Raw genomic sequence first — 14,685 nt, 5'->3', positions numbered from 1 at the left:
GATTTTGCTTATAAATCTAATTTTTGTTTTAGTATTCCTTAAAAATTGCCCATTTTTTTTCTGTGACTCATATGAAGATCTTGTGTGTAGATGTAGTCTTCTGTGAATATATATGAATGAATGAATATATATGAATATATATGTGTATATATATATATACATACACACACACACACACACACACACACAATGAAAATTAAGAAAAAAGAGTTCAAATCTGTAGTGTAGAAGAAGACAATATGTAGAGGATGGTAAGACAATCCATGTATTGCCATAATTGAGCAAAAGCATGAAATTGGAGCCAGAGATGAGGAGGAAAACTATAAGCTGCTACCCTGTCTCTAAAATTCTTGGAAAGATGAGTAGGAATGAGGTTCTCCCATCACACATGGAATATGATTTAACCCAATTCTGTTTGCAGTTGGTTCAAATCCCAACTCCTCCTTTACTAGTTGTTTGGCCTTAGACATATTACTTAACTTGTGTTAACTCCGTGTTAAAGTGCCCTTCTCTGAACAGTGGGGTTTATTATGGTAGGTGCCTATTGGTTCATCATTCATGGGGATGTTGTGAGGGTTCAATGAGTTAAGGCACACAAAGGACTTAGAACAGGGACTGGCACTGTAAGTGTAGAGGAAGGATTTGTTCATTTATTCATTAGTGTTGTTATAATTTTATTGTGACTGCAAAAGGTAGGGGAGCTCTGTTGACATTGAAGTTACCCTCATTCACCACCTCCATCTTCCCTGCCCATGTGCCCACTTGTTTAGAACAATTATAATTGGTTGTACTGATCAGTGTAATTCTAGTATCTCTATATATCATTTAAGGATATGCCCTCTTATATAGAAAAATCCATGGGTGTTGTTAATGTCTTCTACATGATAAGTACTGAGAGGCAGGAACTGTGCCTCATCCTGGACCCAGACATCTGAAATTCCCAAGTCTAGTATTTTTTGGAACCTAATACCAATTCCAGGCAGCAATGACTCCCAAGTTGGCATAGCACATGGTGGGTCCTCAATACAAGTCTGTTGAATATGTGAGACTGTTTGAACCTACACTTCCTAACCAATGGACTTCTTTCCCCTGGAGATTTGATTAGAAATGTATGTTCATCATTTATGTCCTAAAAGCAGCACTGTTTATGCCCTTAGTTTTGCAGTCCTTCAGAAACCCTGCTCTTCAGCTTCTGCACCTGATTATACCTCCCATGAGTAACACTTAAAAGTGTATCCTCCAGCTAGTGTGCATCAGACATCCTGCCAACCTGTCCACCATCTCCTTCCATTTTCCTCGTTTGGTACCCCTCCACACACACACACACGCACGCACACACACACGCACACTCATGCACACACGCAAACATAAAGCAGCAATAAAATCCTCTTCCTTGAGCCAAAACAAAACAATCTCATCTTCCTCAAAACAAACCCTCCGTGCATATTGACGTTTGATGTCAGTGCCCACCGAAGTGATTGAAAAACTGGTTCTGCTCATAGAAAGATTAATCAATCTGTCCCTTTACAACCTACGATGACATGTTCTCTCCAGGCTCTCAGAAAAGAAAGAACTCACATCCTATAGTCAAAGATAAGGTTACCTTCCATGGGCTTTGTGCCTCTCTGAGGCTGCTCAATCCCTTTCAAATCCATTTTTAGGAGTTTAATTACATCAATAAAGTTGTAAGAGGGGCAGGATGTATTTGAAGAGGCTGCATGGGATTAGCCACTCACCACTTTGAGTTTTCAGTCTGGTTGTCTCATCTTCCTGAATGCTTCACTTTCTCGCTGTTGAAATGGGAATCATGTAGGAACTCATGAAGCTGAGGGGAAATAAAGGGAGGCAACTTCGGTAAATGTGCTAAGCAAATCCCTGTCATTTTCTCTGCTTCCGATAAGGAGGGGAGTGACCAACCAGGGGCTAAGGAGGTGATGACCCCCAACTATTCTTACCTGAGACAATAGCTCACAAATTCTTAAGAATAGTTTGGAAGTTGGAACAATGGCTAACCATTTTATTTCTGAAGGATTTTTCCTTGACTCTCTGTCTCTCCCTATCTCTGTCTCTGTCTCTCCCTCTGTCTCTTTTTTGCCTTCATGAGCATTATTCCCACTAGACCCAAACTCAGTTACAAAAAATTGTATTTGACATTAAAAAAAAAAGTACCAGCATCATGAAATAAATGTAATTTTCAAATGTTACATAACCTTTGGGCATTAAGGAGTGATAGAGCTCTACCTAATCTCTCCAATAGCAAAGGTAACACAATCAAAGAATTACACAATGTTACTGCCAGAAGGAATTTAAAAACCTGACAAATTTTTAATCTCAAGGGACTTTTAGAGGATTCTTACCAAATAGACCAAATTTAAGATGAACAGAATCCCGGGAAGCAACAACCCATTCTTTTAGAATAAACTAACCCTTCAAAATAAACTACTGCTAATTAGCATAAGTTGAGTATTTACTGTGTGCTGGGCAGAGTTCCAAGTGCTTTATGTGTATTAATTCACTTGGTGCTCTTAACAATTGAACATAGAATCTTGCACCATGCTCCTAAGGGCCTGAACCAGGATTTTTCAGATGATCTGGGTCCAGATTGCTGTTTTCTAGTATAGATGACTCTATGCTAACTAAAGAATTTGTAGTACAGTAGAGCTTCTGTTCCATTCTCCCCCTCCTGTGTGTACCAACACCCCAATAGCAGCTGTCACTGGATTTTAGACTACACCCCTTAGGCTGCTTTGCAGCTACGTTTGGCCTTATGACCACCGTCTAACCAATGGGATACGAGAGAAAGTATTGCATGGGAATCCCAGGAAGACTTTTTAAAGGGAGTTGATCCAACGGAGACCCACCTCCTCTCTGTCCTTCTGCTTGTGCTCTTTCAGGCTTGCAACTTGATGTGAAAGTTGGTGCAATCACACAGTAGTGTGACCTTGAGGTTGAAGCCACATGCTGGGGTAGGTGGAGTAGAAAGATAAAAGCCCCCATTCCAACTTTGGTCTGTTTATCTCCAGACTTTTTTTTTTTAAAGAAATTTCTTTAATGTCCAAGAGAGGTCTTCTATATATTTTTTATTTTAACATATATTAAAATGAATATTTATCTCATTAAAACACATATTTGTTTTAATATATTTATTATATTTAATATACACTTAGTATTTAATATATTCATTTAATATTTTATTTTGTTGAAATGTATACTTTTAAAATATATATAATATTTTTATTTATTTTTAACCAGGGTGATTTCCCTCATCATTGAAATGTTCAGAGGTTACCGTTGTTGTGGCCTGGAAAAGCAAATCCATTTTATTATTAGGGTAGGGTAAATATAATTAGAAAATTAAATATATTTTTAAAATCATGTAATACATTTTAAGCCCCAAAACAAGGATTTGGGGATTATCTGCAGGTTTGTATTTATCTATGCCGGTGAACTCCACCATGCAGGAGTTTATTCATAGAAAATTAGCAACTGGCTCATGTAATCCTAGAAGTATATTTCCTAAAGTCACTTTTAGTTACAAAGAAACAAAAGATAGGGGTGTCTGGGTGGCTCCCTGGACTCTTGATCTCAGCTCAAGTCTTGATATCAGGGTGGTGAGTTGGGCTCCACACCAAGCATGGAGCCTACTTTAAAAAAAAAAAGAAAAGAAAAGGAAAGAAAAAAAGAAAGAAAGAAAGCAAAAGGAATACTGAGAATGTACATTATGGAGTATAGTGTGAGCAACTGCTTTCTTCCTTGCTAGTACCTGGGAGTTTGTGCAGAGGTAAGAGTCATTATTCAGCTGATTAGAAGTTTCTAAGTATCTTCTTTCCATAGGCTCAGTGAACACCTCCCTTCTCAGAGCCTTCAGAGTATTTTACAGATTTGGGAGAGAGAAGTCCCTTCCGAGTTTTCTAATTCTTAAAAAAAAAAAAAAAAAAAAAAAAAAAAAGTCAACCAAGGAAAACTATCGCTTAAACAGAGCCAAGTGAAGTGACTTGACATGAAATAGTCTTTCATTAATGTACGTTTTCATTTCTTCAGGCAACATTTAGTCCCAAATAAAGAAGAGATAATATGATTTTTCTTTTATTTATTTTTCTAAAGTTTATTCATTGTGAAAGAAAGAGAGCAAGCGTGTGTACAAGTGGGGGAGGGGCAGAGAGAGAGAAGCTAAGGCAGGCTCTGTGCTACCAACTGCAGGGCCCGGAGATGTGGGGCTCAAACTTACGAGCCATGAGATCATGACCTGAGTTGAAGTTGGACGCTTAGCCTACTGAGCCACCCGGGCACCCCACGGTTTTTCTTTTAATGTTGACACTGTGAAGATTCCAGTAGACTAGGAAAAGGTGAAATCTGATTTATGTTCATTTCTTAAAAGGGGAACATCCCCAGCAACTGAAATAAAATATACCTTCATTTCTAAAACTTTTGAAATTTGGACAAATAGTGTTCCATCATCAGTTACCTGGGGAGATTTGCAGATATTCTGATAACATCCTGTATCTGCATTTATTAAATCATTGTGCCACAGGGATCTGTTAGTGTGAGAGGACAATAAAACATTTTCCTGGGCATCGAACTTTCTTCAAGCTTCCACTGCTATTTGCAGATTCCAGAGTGGCCTGTTGGGTATCGTAGCTTTATTTCCTCAGGATTTCAGGCGTCCTCTTTTAACCCTTTTCATACCACCTGAGTTTCTCTGAACGTTTCATTCTATTATCAGTGGCAAAGCTAGTTTTGATTTAGGAGAAGACATAACCTATAGTTTAAAGTAGACTTTCAAGAAATATAATTAAGTTATGTTCTGTGAATTATAAATTGTGTTGTCTCATCTAGGTAGTTCAGATTTTTGTTGTCTGCTCCTACAGTCTCCCCTTCTCTCTTTCTCTCTCCTTTTTTCTTACAATATTAAAAGCCAGTTCAATGATTTCCTTATCTGAGGAGACCAGCTGTTTCCTGGAGGTTGGATCTAGTCTCTCCTTTCTAAATCAATGTCTGTCATAGGGAGACAGAAATATGTGTATGACTTACAGGATTTGTCTTCGTAATGATGAATGTTTAGTTAGAACATTGATTATAAAAATAGAAACCAGACTTTGAAAAGCAATTTAAAGCTATGGTATCTGTCTGTTACGATCATTAAAAGCTAATGAGTATATTTCTTTGGTGTAGTTAATCTTTCCACAGCCTAACAACAGTGTTAATGTGGGAAAGATTACATTTAGTGTATGATAAACATTTTGCTGATTAGTCCCCAAATTATATGCTAACTATTTAGCCCATTATTTAAATGTGGTGCAGAGTAGAATCTGCTTTTTAACTAACAATCATGTGGAAAATGATCCAGATTCGGGCAGAATTGAAGGAACGTTTATGTGTTCTATACTTGAAGATACATTACGTGTGATTAAAATTTTAAATTGTTGAGGGAACAGTTGTTTTCAAAGAGATCAAAGGTTGGCTTTATTCATACCTCTTACCGCAGTTGGTTTATAATTATTTATCAAATGTCTGACAAGGCTAATGAGTTTTGTCTACGTTTTCCATCCCTCTTACTAGAATTATGGTTTATTCTCTCCACTTTTGAAGATCATAAATATGCATAAAGCCACAACTGGCAGGATTTTCTCTAAATTGGAAGACTTTGTCATAAAGCAAATAGCTTCCTGAAACACCTGAAACCCAAGTTTGAAACATCTAAAATTCAAAAATTGTATGTGATTACAGTTTGAATTTTCAAAGAAGTATGGGGGTTTTAGATCTGGGGTGTAAATAGATTCTCTAATTCAACCGCTCTGTATTTTTTTCAAAGAAAAAATATCGATGAGAAAGGTCAACTGGGAAGTTACTGTTAATAAATTATTTATTTATAAATTATTGTTATTCATAAATTATAAAAAAGAGTCCCTCTGTATAAATGTCCACATGTGGGAAGTACCCGTATATACGACTCTATAATATAAGTAACAGAAAATGTGAACTGACTTTAACCCTGAAGAAGATCTGCTGGCTTCTCTAACTGGAAGGTCTAAACACATGCCGGGTTTCAGGCTGGCTTGGTCTAGCTGTTCACCGATGTCCTAGAGATCCTGTTTCTTTCCCATCTTTCCTTATCATCTGCTTTTCCTGAGGCCCACCTCTCCCGTGCTGGCAGAATGCCTTGACAGTTTTAGGCTTTATTTCTCCATATCAGACCAGCAGATGAAAAGAAAAACTCCTGGCTGTATCAGTTGAACCTTCTTTCCCCAAAGCCCCCAGAAAACTACCCCTCATGTTTACGTTGGACCAATACCCCTGGCCAGAATCACACTACAGGTTGAATTGTCTAGGGCTGGGTTTATCTGACAGGTAGCCAGGGAGATGGATAAAACTGTAGGCTAAACTGTGGATTAAACCATCAGGGTATATGCCTTGAGTTGGAGGAAGACCTGTGCCCACTCCCCGAACCCTCACCACTGCCCCCTATTTACAGGGCAAACAACCACAGCGCATGCTACTGTCTGTGCATCTTCTACTCTCAGTATGCATGCAAGCAATTTATGCTCATTGTAGAAAATTTGAAAACTGCCTCCAAGAGTAATAAAAACATTTAAAAAATCACTCACGATCTCACTTTAGAAATGACAAACCATGAACATTTGGTGTATTTTCTTCTAATCTTTTTCAAAGAGGCAGTATGAAGACGGCACTTGTATCTGTGTCTGTCAGTCTGTCAGTCTGTCTATTTTATGTCTCTATCTCCAGTTTTATATCCTGTTTTACATTTCAGCCTGACGCTCTTGGAAGCCTTCCCGCATAACATTTAGAACCTTGACTTTTCAAAGATAGTTGAAGACTAGAATTATTGAGGAGATAGTAAACAGTTATAGGCAATGCTTTATTTCTCATCACGCTTCCTAAACCTTTTCAGCTTGTCTTTTTGCATTATTGGGCTGAAAAGGTCACTGAGACTTTACTTCATCTCTAAATGGTTCTAAAAATTCCCCAAGGTCCCAAGGCTTACTGTGGAGTAGGATTGCAATCAGTAGAGGTACAGAAGCTGTCAGTTGCTGGAAGAGGGCTTTTTTGGATTATGGCAGCTAAATGCTGAACTAGGAGACCACTGAGAACTGATTGGGCATCAGGACACTCGGTTTTGGTTTAGTCTCTGCCACTATCCAATGTGTGCACTGAGAAATCATTGCAAATCCTCTGTGCCTCCATTTCCTTATTCCGCAAGTGGCTTAAGGGTTCTTATCTACCTTGTCAGAATAAACTAATGAAAAGTATAACTATGAGAGTTATAATTAAATGATTTCCTAATATATATCTAAATGTAAATCTCATTATTGCATTATAATACTTTGTATTATTTTATCCTCTTGTGAAGTGTTGAGATTGATAAAGCAGATGTTATTAACCCCGTATGACAGATGGGGGAACTGAGTGTCAAAATGATATGACTAACATTGGCATCACTCTGCTTATTTAAGGCATCACCCCTAGTAAAAGCATTTGGTGGTAAAGATCATGATCACGATGGTGACAATCACGAAGGTAATACCTAACAGTCAAGAGAGGTTAACTAAGAATTAAGTCACCATGAATAACATTTGCAGTTACCTGTTTTAAAAACTGGGCTTAATCGTTTGATTTTCTCTCAAACAGTAGAATTGGTGAAAACTTATTTTATTAAAAAATAAATTATTGGCTTTTCTAACTTTTGAAAGTAACACATATTCAGTAAAGACAGCTTGGCGAGCACAGGGAAGCAAAAGCAAGAAGAAAAATATCACTTTTATTCTGTTCGGTATAGAAAACTGGTAGTACCTGGCCCAATAGTAAGTTCTTGAAGGAAGAAATCATAGAGAGACCTAGAGATGACTCCATAATACAATAACAGTTATTAAGTGCTAACCCTGATGACATTATCTTAAGTGCTTCAAAGACATTAATAGACTCTTCATAATTATTGCTAACAACTTATGGAGTCAGTTCTAATATTTATCCCATTTTACATGAGGAAACTAACACAGAGACAGATTAATCCAGGGGATGGCCTGGAATCTGAGGATTTGGGGTACGGACTTCTAGCAGCATTCTATGGACCATCTTTTGGCCTGCTTTGCTTCCTGCAGAGTATTAAGCAAGCTTCAGTCTCCGACTGGAGCAGCTGGGAAACCCATTGTAGTGACGGCAGAAACCCTGGCTACTCATTCATTGCAAGGAATTTGTGGGGTTCCATGTTAAACCAGTCTCTTCCCAGGAAATGGTCAAGATGGCGGAAGACTGGAATATATAAACTCTTTAGGAATATTTATAGGATCTTCTTGTAGAGTCTGCTAATCAGAATCTTTCACAATCACATTGCTTTTAACTTCCTGACTTGATACAGTGACAAAATATATTTTGATTATAAGTTAGTGGCACAGCCTAAAAAAAATCTTAAAATTTTATGTATATTTCTCAAATTCTAAATAATAAACACATGGCAATTTTTTTTTTGTAACCAGAAAACAAAATCATGGATACTATCCCTTGGGAGGGGCTATAGCAAATCCTAGAGTCGGACGCTGGTTTTATGTCTAGAGTCTGCCACTTACCATCTTGAAGTCTTTGATAAGTTTCTCAACATATCTGTGGTTTCCACGTTTATAAAATGGGGAAAAGAACCTCACATACTTTAAAGCACGATTGTGAGGATTCTATGAATGACACATTAATAATTGTGCTGTCACATAGCAAATGCAATCTTAGAAAATATTCTACAAAAATATACTCAGCCATATATGAGCAAAGATGTTTCCAGGAGTACCGATTGTAATAGTGAAAAACCAGAAACAACCAACATGTCCATCCATAGGAGCATAACTAAATATTAGCGTACTATACTATGGAATAGTGTGCAGCCATTAAAATTAATCAGATGGGTCAAAACTCTACCATTAGATTGTAAGGTAATGAAGAGAAAGATATTGGTCATTATTTTATCCTTAGGGAACAAGATTGGCACATGGACAGGTTCTCAGTGATTATTAATTAAATCAAAGAATAAATATTAATTAACACGAACAAATAGCTATTATTTTTTATTTTTTACATTTATTTATTTTTTGTTTTTTTTTATTTTTTTGTTTATTTATTTTTGAGAGAAAGAGAGAGAGAGAGTGTGCGCAGGGGTGGGGCAGAGAGAGAGGGAGGCACAGAATCCGAAGCAGGCTCCAGGCTCTGAGCTGTCAGCACAGGGCCCAACACAGGACTCGAACCCACCAACCGTGAGATCATGGTCTGAGCCAAAGTCGGACGCTCAACTGACTGAGCCACCCAGGTGCCCCTATGATTATTTATTTTTGAGAGACAGAGAGAGACAGAGCAGGAGCAGGGCAGAGTCAGAGAAAGAAGGAGACACAGAACCCGAAGCAGGCTCCAGGTTCTGAGCTGTCAGCACAGAGCCCGATGCGGGGCTCGAAGTCATAAACTGTGAGATCATGACCTGAGCTGAAGTTGGACGCTTAACCAACTCAGCCACCCAGGTGCCTGACAAATATCTATTATATATTAAGTGAAAATAAAATAAAGTTATAGATAGAACTTTCTCCCTCATTCTTTACTTGCCTTTCTTACCCTTTGGGTTTTAGTTTCTCTGAGAGTATTTTCTGATCCCATTGTCTAGTGCAGGCCCCCTATTTCAGTCCTGTGTCTTGTTTCCTTCCTGCGGCTGATCACAATTTATAATTATCTTATTTACATGTTAATCTGAAGTTGTTGCTTTTCTCTGTTTCCTTCCTTCACTAAAATGTCAGGCACCAAAAGGCCAGAATGATGTCTCTTCTATTATAACCCTAACAGCCAAACACATAGTAGGTACTTAATAAAAATTTACTAATGGAATATAGAATCAATATGGAAGGATTCACAATAAACTGTTAACAGTGGTTTCCTCTAAAGAGGGGAGAAACTACAGGAACTGGGTAAAAGGAGTTTTTATTTTTCACTACATCTTCTGGATAGTTGATTTTTCAAAATAGTAACTCTGAGTCATGTTTATCACTAGAATATAGAACTATGCCAAAACATGCAGATTTGACAAGGACAGAATTACTATTTGCTAACTTATCTTTTCCATGGCCATCTCCCCCCATGGAATTTTAGTGCGGACGGCAACAGTGAGGAGTAGTTTCTGCACCATCACCCCCTCCCTCCCAGCCCCCCCCCCCCGCCCCCGATGGCCCACATCCATGGGAAGGACCTTTCAGTTTCGTGAGAGAAGGTGAAAGTCTTGATAGGAGACTCGCTCTTTATGGGGGATTTCCGTTTCCTTTAAGCATGTTATTTGATTATATGTATTTTGCTAATGAGTTTATTTAAAATGCATTTTCTAAGAGCCTCTCAAGGTGTGTTGAAGTATGGCCACAGGTGGTTGGGAAGATTATTTACCTATTAGTGGTGATGAGTGGAGACATAATGCACGGGGAGACAGAAAGGCTCAGGAAATTAGTATATAGCAATGTAAGCTTAAAGAGAGAGTCATTTCCATCCTTGTCAGATGAACAGGTGCTGAAATTGGGGGTAGGACAAAAACATATCCGGGAGATGTGACAAAAGCGATGAGATACTTCCAAAGTGGTGACAAGAGGCTGCCCCAAATTGCAGCAACCAAAAAGCCCACCTGGAAATATTTTAATGACTCAGATTGGAGACTAATTTTATATGTACTATTGAAACCATCTTTTCTCCATAAACATCTGCTGTTCTTTCCATAAGGGCAGCCCAAAATTGCCATCGGTGATGACATCATTGGCAAACTGCTTACCTCAGACTCACTGACGAGGATAAGCTAGCTGATGCCCAGTGGGTGCCCGGATGGTGGAAGAGGAAGATAATACTCTGACTCTGCTAGTCCCCCTCCCCCAACACACTTGCATACACACACACACACACATACACATACACATACACATATACATAGGATGGCATTGTATCACTGTGGCTACACGCACACACACACACACACACACACACACACACATGCACAAAATGCTGTACTGCCTCTGAATCAGTTTCGCAACCTCAGCACCCTTGACATTTTGATCCGGAAATGCTCTGTGCTGGGAGACTGTCCTGTACATTTAGAAAATGTTTAGCAACATCTTTGGCCTCCATCTACTAGATGTCAGTCAGTAGCACCACCAGCAGCCTCAGTTGCGACAGTCAAAAATGTCTCCAGACATTGCCAAATGTGTCCCGGAGGGCAAAACTTACCCTGGTCGAGAACCATCTCTCTAAAGCACATTTTTTTTTTCTAATAATGAGAACAATTATTAGTATTAAATCTTTGTCTAGCATTTCATAGCATAGAAAGCCCTAAGAATATGTTTCAGAAAGTCAATTTTATTGCCACCAGGGAAAACAGTATGAAGAAGGGGACGACTGTGTCTTACAGCGCTCCTCCACAAATTCTTATCAGATGAAATTGTTGGCCAGCAGGAGGCTGATGGATGGAACTCACCTCTTGGTTTTAGTTCCTTCGATGCCACCTGCAGCTTGGAATCCTGGGGCAAGTTTTTTGTTCACTTTTTTTTCCTTTTTAGAAAATGTCAAAAGAAATACCGGCTGTAAAGAACAAGCTATAACTTAAATTATTAACTCTATTTCATTTGTTTATCTGTTATGTTCTTATTCTTCAGGGGCTTAGTGAGAAGCATGAAGAAAATAGTCAATGAAATCACCCTTTTCCCCAATAATCAAAAGCCCTTGGTCATATTCTATAAGAGAAAACCTAGAAAGTACTTTAAATACATTCAGCAGTTTGAGTGCCACATGAAACAAATTATCTTTAGGTCTTTTTTTTAAATGTTTATTTATTTTTGAGAGAAGGAGGCAGACATGAGCAGGGAAGGGGCAGAGAGAGAGGGAGATACAGAATCCGAAGCAGGCTCTAGGCTCTGAGCTGTCAGCACAGAGCCCGATGTGGGGCTCAAACCCACAAACCTCAAGATCATGACCTGAGCCGAAGATGGATGCTTAACTGACCAAGCCACCCAGGTGTCCCTAACCCTGGGTCTTTAAGGTCTTTAACCTTGTGTGTCTATTCCAATTCATGCTTATATCAGCTTTGTTCAGAGAATTTTTGCCCCATTGTTTAATGATTTTTTTTTCTTATATGTGATATTGTTTCCCTACAATATTGTCTCTTCTCTCTCAGTCTCTCCTTCTGCCTCTGTCTCTGTCTCTCACTCTTTGTCTTTCTCTCCCTCTCCTGAGATTCACCATCAAAGTGCTGTAAGAAGAAGGAAAGCTTTGGAGCCAGTTAATCCTGAGTTCAATTCTTGGTTTTAACAATTTCAGCATTGTGACATTGAGCAAGAGTTCTAGCTTCTTAGTATTTCAGTATTCTAGTGTTTATGGGTCAGGAGAGTAACGGCCATTCTATGGGTCAAGATTCCTCAGTTATGAGTGACATATAACCTTATTCAAACTGGCATAAGGAAAAAGGAAATGTGTTAGCCAATATGAGCTAAAAAGTCCATGAGTAGAGCTATCTACCTTTAGGCAGGGTTTGATCTAGGTCTCACTGTGCTTTCTTTGGTTGAGTATATTCTCAGGTCCATTTAGCAACTCCTGTCCATTTCAGACTTGCAACATCTGACCAGTATAAGAAAAGGTCGGCTTCCTAAATAGATCAACCAAAAGTTCTGGGCTTGAGTCTTGTCATTGATTATCCCCAGTTGGTTAAGAGTCCAGATGTGAACCCGTAACTGTGGTGAGAAGGTTGGAATACACTAATTGGCCTAGCCTGCATCACATGCTCATCTCTCAGCCTGAAGAACATGGTGAAGAGCAGTTTCTCGAAGTCAAAGTCAAGGGTATACCATAAGAGGGGGAGCAGAGAAATAAGACAAAATCAAACAAAGACAAGACAAGATAAATATAGACAAAATAACCTAAAACTTGTAAGTCTACTACAACTACCTTGAAATATTGAAATATATACAAGTATCTGCTGGGGTTATTTTCTCCTACTCCAGAATTTGGAAAAGGCAAGATGTTATTTCACTCATTTTAATATATTTTTGTAGTGTGTGTGTGTGTGTGTGTGTGTGTGTGTGTGTGTGTGTGTGTGTTTAATGGGCATTAAAGTCTTTCTCTCTATAGTATTTGGTCATTTAAAGTATGTATTTAGTTTTGAAAAAGGTATTTTTGAAATAAGCTCATACATTCCATTCAAAAGAAACAAAAGGAGATATTATGAGTAGTGTCCCCCCTCCAGATCTCTGTTCCTCACCCAACCTAGTTGTCCTCGCCAAAGGCATTAAGTCTTACCAGTGTCTTGTGTAAACTACTAGAAATAGTTTTTGTCTGTACAAATAGGGACCTATTTTATCTCCCCCTCCCCTCCTCAGTGGCCTCCTCCTTCTTCTCTCCCACTCTTCCTTCTGCTTCTACACAAAATAGTAGCATATTTTACATAGCCTACTTCATTTTACATTTTTCACTTAAAATATATCCTTAGACATTTATCTATAACTATATATAAAGAACATTTTTGTACTTTTGCATTATAGACTATCAATGTATTCATTTGACAGACATACAGTAGGTGTTTATTATATACCAGGCCTTAATGAATAAAACGGAAAACAGAATGGGCAAAAAATATCTAATGGATATTTCTAGAACATTCTAATGGGATCAGACAATAAAAAAGAAAGAACACAAGCCAGTCATATATGTTGATGGAAAATGATAAATGCTATGGGGAAAAAAACCAAGCAAGAGGGATATACTGCGAGAGGGCAAATGTTTAGATCAGGAAAGTCCTCACTAAATTGACATTTGAGAAAAAAGGGAGGAAAAGAAATTGAAGACAGGGAAAGAATCATACAGTTTTGTACGCTAAGACTTTCTGAGGCAAAGGAAGTAGCAGGTACAAAGGGCCCGAAGCAGAGATGTACCTAGTGTGTCCAAGAAGAAACAGAGGCCAGTATTGACTGAACAGTGAGCAAGAGAGTAGCAGGAAATGATGCTGGAGAGGCAGTGGGCAGATCATGCAGGGCCTGTGGCAATTGTGATGACCCGGCTTTTACTCTGCGTGAGTTGAAGAAACAATAGAGGGGCTTCAGCAGAGGAAGAATGTGATTTTACTTCCATTTAAAACCCATCACTGTGGGGGCTTCTGGGTGGCTCAGTCGGTTAATCACCCGACTTCGGCTCAAGTCATGATCTCATAGTTAGGGAGTTTGAGCCCCGCGTCCAGCTCTGGGCTGACAGTGCAGAGCCTGATTGGGATCCTTTATCTCCCTCTCTCTCTGCCCCACCCCCGCTTGCTCTCTTTCTCTGTCTCTCTCTGTCTCTGTCTCTCTCTCAAAAATAAATAAACCTTAAAAAAAATCACTGTGGTCAATTTATGAAGAAGAGACTACCAGTAGGGAGGGCCAAAGGTGGAAACAAGGAGACTATATTAATACATTTTTCCAAGTGTTTCTGTTTTACTATCTCTCAAGAACAGATGTTGAATTGTTTCATACACTTATTTTAGCATGTTTGGTTATAATTATGATTTTTATCTTTAGATCTTACTAACAGGGTGAATTATAGTAATGGATTTCCAAAGAAAGAATCAATCCTACATTCCTAAATAAACCCTACTTGGTCATAGTATACTGTTTTGAATATGCTTACTGATTCTCTATAATAGTATTTTAT

Source organism: Neofelis nebulosa, chromosome 8 (assembly GCF_028018385.1).
Source record: "Neofelis nebulosa isolate mNeoNeb1 chromosome 8, mNeoNeb1.pri, whole genome shotgun sequence".
NCBI classification, from domain to species: domain Eukaryota; kingdom Metazoa; phylum Chordata; class Mammalia; order Carnivora; family Felidae; genus Neofelis; species Neofelis nebulosa.
This window is presented reverse-complemented; position numbering follows the sequence as displayed.